Raw genomic sequence first — 5225 nt, 5'->3', positions numbered from 1 at the left:
ACGTCTCGAATTTGAAGAAATGTTTTGCTAAAGAAGATCTCACTATTCCGTTAGAAGAAATCCAAATCAACGAAAAACTTCAATTCATCGAAGAACCCGTCGAAATAATGGATCGTGAGGTTAAAAGACTTAAGCAAAACAAGATACCAATTGTTAAGGTTCGATGGAATGCTCGTAGAGGACCCGAGTTCACCTGGGAGCGTGAAGATCAGATGAAGAAGAAATACCCGCATCTATTTCCAGAAGATTCGTCAACACCTTCAACAGCTTAAAATTTCGGGACGAAATTTATTTAACGGGTAGGTACTGTAGTGACCCGAACTTTTCCATGTTTATATATATTAATTGAGATTGATATTTACATGATTAAATGTTTCCAACATGTTAAGCAATCAAACTTGTTAAGACTTGATTAATTGAAATATGTTTCATATAGACAATTGACCACCCAAGTTGACCGGTGATTCACGAACGTTAAAACTTGTAAAAAAAAACTATATGATGACATATATATGGTTATATATATAGTTAACATGATATTATGATAAGTAAACATATCATTAATTATATTAACAATGAACTACATATGTAAAAACAAGACTACTAACTTAATGATTTTGAAACGAGACATATATGTAACGTTTATCGTTGTAACGACATTTAATGTATATATATCATATTAAGAGATATTCGTACATCATAATATCATGATAATATAATAATTTAAAATCTCTTTTGGTATTATAAACATTGGGTTAACAACATTTAACAAGATCGTTAACCTAAAGGTTTCAAAACAACACTTACATGTAACGACTAACGATGACTTAACGACTCAGTTAAAATGTATATACATGTAGTGTTTTAATATGTATTTATACACTATTGAAAGACTTCAATACACTTATCAAAATACTTCTACTTAACAAAAATGCTTACAATTACATTCTCGTTCAGTTTCATCAACAATTCTACTCGTATGCACCCGTATTCGTACTCGTACAATACACAGCTTTTAGATGTATGTACTATTGGTATATACACTCCAATGATCAGCTCTTAGCAGCCCATGTGAGTCACCTAACACATGTGGGAACCATCATTTGGCAACTAGCATGAAATATCTCATAAGATTACAAAAATATGAGTAATCATTCATGACTTATTTACATGAAAACAAAATTACATATCCTTTATATCTAATCCATACACCAACGACCAAAAACACCTACAAACACTTTCATTCTTCAATTTTCTTCATCTAATTGATCTCTCTCAAGTTCTATCTTCAAGTTCTAAGTGTTCTTCATATATTCTACAAGTTCTAGTTACATAAAATCAAGAATACTTTCAAGTTTGCTAGCTCACTTCCAATCTTGTAAGGTGATCATACAACCTCAAGAAATCTTTGTTTCGTACAGTAGGTTATCATTCTAATACAAGGTAATAATCATATTCAAACTTTGGTTCAATTTCTATAACTATAACAATCTTATTTCAAGTGATGATCTTACTTGAACTTGTTTTCGTGTCATGATTTTGCTTCAAGAACTTTGAGCCATCCAAGGATCCATTGAAGCTAGATCCATTTTTCTCTTTTCCAGTAGGTTCATCCAAGGAACTTAAGGTAGTAATGATGTTCATAACATCATTCGATTCATACATATAAAGCTATCTTATTCGAAGGTTTAAACTTGTAATCACTAGAACATAGTTTAGTTAATTCTAAACTTGTTCGCAAACAAAAGTTAATCCTTCTAACTTGACTTTTAAAATCAACTAAACACATGTTCTATATCTATATGATATGCTAACTTAATGATTTAAAACCTGGAAACACGAAAAACACCGTAAAACCGGATTTACGCCGTCGTAGTAACACCGCGGGCTGTTTTGGGTTAGTTAATTAAAAACTATGATAAACTTTGATTTAAAAGTTGTTATTCTGAGAAAATGATTTTTATTATGAACATGAAACTATATCCAAAAATTATGGTTAAACTCAAAGTGGAAGTATGTTTTCTAAAATGGTCATCTAGACGTCGTTCTTTCGACTGAAATGACTACCTTTACAAAAACGACTTGTAACTTATTTTTCCGACTAGAAACCTATACTTTTTTTGTTTAGATTCATAAAATAGAGTTCAATATGAAACCATAGCAATTTGATTCACTCAAAACGGATTTAAAATGAAGAAGTTATGGGTAAAACAAGATTGGATAATTTTTCTCATTTTAGCTACGTGAAAATTGGTAACAAATCTATTCCAACCATAACTTAATCAACTTGTATTATATATTATGTAATCTTGAGATACCATAGACACGTATACAATGTTTCGACCTATCATGTCGACACATCTATATATATTTCGGAACAACCATAGACACTCTATATGTGAATGTTGGAGTTAGCTATACAGGGTTGAGGTTGATTCCAAAATATATATAGTTTGAGTTGTGATCAATACTGAGATACGTATACACTGGGTCGTGGATTGATTCAAGATAATATTTATCGATTTATTTCTGTACATCTAACTGTGGACAACTAGTTGTAGGTTACTAACGAGGACAGCTGACTTAATAAACTTAAAACATCAAAATATATTAAAAGTGTTGTAAATATATTTTGAACATACTTTGATATATATGTATATATTGTTATAGGTTCGTGAATCAACCAGTGGCCAAGTCTTACTTCCCGACGAAGTAAAAATCTGTGAAAGTGAGTTATAGTCCCACTTTTAAAATCTAATATTTTTGGGATGAGAATACATGCAGGTTTTATAAATGATTTACAAAATAGACACAAGTACGTGAAACTACATTCTATGGTTGAATTATCGAAATCGAATATGCCCCTTTTTATTAAGTCTGGTAATCTAAGAATTAGGGAACAGACACCCTAATTGACGCGAATCCTAAAGATAGATCTATTGGGCCTAACAAACCCCATCCAAAGTACCGGATGCTTTAGTACTTCGAAATTTATATCATATCCGAAGGGTGTCCCGGAATGATGGGGATATTCTTATATATGCATCTTGTTATTGTCGGTTACCAGGTGTTCACCATATGAATGATTTTTATCTCTATGTATGGGATGTGTATTGAAATATGAAATCTTGTGGTCTATTGTTACGATTTGATATATATAGGTTAAACCTATAACTCACCAACATTTTTGTTGACGTTTTAAGCATGTTTATTCTCAGGTGATTATTAAGAGCTTCCGCTGTCGCATACTTAAATAAGGACAAGATTTGGAGTCCATGCTTGTATGATATTGTGTAAAAACTGCATTCAAGAAACTTATTTTGTTGTAACATATTTGTATTGTAAACCATTATGTAATGGTCGTGTGTAAACAGGATATTTTAGATTATCATTATTTGATAATCTACGTAAAGCTTTTTAAACCTTTATTGATGAAATAAAGGTTATGGTTTGTTTAAAAATGAATGCAGTCTTTGAAAAACGTCTCATATAGAGGTCAAAACCTCGCAACGAAATCAATTAATATGGAACGTTTTTAATCAATAAGAACGGGACATTTCACAATTAGCATTCATAGTAACAGCCGAGAGTTCTTCCATTTTCTTTCTATTCGAGATTAGATCTTTCAGAAATTTAGCATATCTAGGCATTCCTGAAATCACATCAATGAAAGGAAGATTTACATTTATCTGTTTAAACGTATCCAAGAATTTGGATTGCTCGGCTTCAAGTCTCTCTTTTTTCATTTTACTCGGGTAAGGAAGTGGTGGTTGGTATGGTTCAACATAAGGTTTAGCCTTAACTGTGTTATCTTCATTAACCTTTTCAACTACCGGTTCTTTTTCCTTATCTTGTTCAGGTTGTGGTTCTTGTGGAGTAGGAATAGCTTCCTCAGAAATTACAGGTATTTCAGGTGGTTTAAGTGTAATACCACTTCTTGTGGTAATGGCTTTAGCTGTTTCATTCCGGGGGTTAGCATTTGTATCACTAGGTAGACTTCCCGGTTTTCTTTCACCTATTAACCTTGCTAGGTTACTTACTTCTTGTTCCAGATTTTGAATAGAAGCTTGTTGATATCTAAATGCTTGAGCATTTTGTTCATTGGTTTGTTTCTGAGATGTGAAAAACTGCGTTTGAGATTCAACTAGCTTCGTCATCATATCTTCTAAATTTGGCTTTTTATCATCGGTTTGTGGTGGTTTGTTTTGAAAATTAGGTCTTTGCTGATTGTAAGTATTATTGGATACTTGTTGATTGCTAGGACCTTGTTGGTTGTTGTATGGAACATTTCGGTTATAATTCTAGTTTTGATTATAGATTGGTCTTGGCGGTTGATAATTATTCTGATAATTATTTCCAGGCCTTTGGTTTATATATGAAACATTCTCTCTTTGTTCCATTGTTAGTTCAATACTGAGACAATCTTTTGTCAAATGTGGTCCTACACACTGCTCACAACTAATTCGTATTGAGTGAATATCTTTAGTCATCTTTTCCATTCGTCTCTCGACAACATCTATCTTTGCAGAAATGGAATCTAAGTCATGGCTAGAATCGGCTCTAGCTGCTTTAGATGATCTAACAATATCTTTTTCTTGGTGCCACTCATGTGAGTAGGAAGTAGTGTTATCAATAATTTTATAAGCATTAGTTTCTGTTTTCTTCATAATGGAACCACCAGCTGCTATATCTATGTCTTTTCTTGTAGTGATGTCGCATCCTTGGTAGAATATTTGTACTATTTGACAAGTGTCTAAACCATGTTGCGGACATCTTCTTAATAACTTTCCAAATCTTGTCCATGCCTCATATAGAGTTTCATTTGGTTTCTGTGTGAATGTAACAATTTCTCCTTGAAGTCTTACGGCTTTAGATGCCGGAAAGAATTGTTTAAGAAATTTTTCAACTAAAACGTCCCATGTATCAATCGCCCCTTCAGGTAACGATTCCAACCAATCTTTGGCTTCTCCCTTTAAAGTCCAGGGAAATAACATGAGATATATCTATTCATCCTCCACTTCTCTTATTTTAAATAGTGTACAGATCCTATTAAAGGTACGAAGATGTTCATTTGGATCTTCCTTCGGCGCACCACTAAATTGGCATTGATTAGTCACCATATGTAGAATTTGTCCTTTGATTTCATAATCTGGCGCATTAATGTCTGGATGAGTAATTGTGTGACCTTGGCCAGTGCGTTTAGCTCGTATTCGGTCTTCCATACT

The 5225-nt window shown here is 32.7% G+C and overlaps 1 non-coding gene across 1 annotated transcript; it reads left to right on the top strand.

The window, feature by feature from the left end:
- Positions 1-4755: 4755 nt before the first annotated feature.
- On the top strand, positions 4756-4862 carry LOC139895312 (small nucleolar RNA R71). The gene has a single exon (XR_011775769.1). It is a non-coding gene; the product is annotated as a small nucleolar RNA R71 (small nucleolar RNA).
- The last annotated feature ends 363 nt before the right edge of the window (positions 4863-5225 follow it).

The sequence above is a fragment of the Rutidosis leptorrhynchoides genome, chromosome 2 (genome assembly GCF_046630445.1).
Source record: "Rutidosis leptorrhynchoides isolate AG116_Rl617_1_P2 chromosome 2, CSIRO_AGI_Rlap_v1, whole genome shotgun sequence".
In the NCBI taxonomy this organism is placed as follows: Eukaryota; Viridiplantae; Streptophyta; class Magnoliopsida; order Asterales; family Asteraceae; genus Rutidosis; species Rutidosis leptorrhynchoides.
Note: the sequence above shows the minus strand (reverse complement) of the source record. Positions and strands in the feature narration are given on the sequence as shown.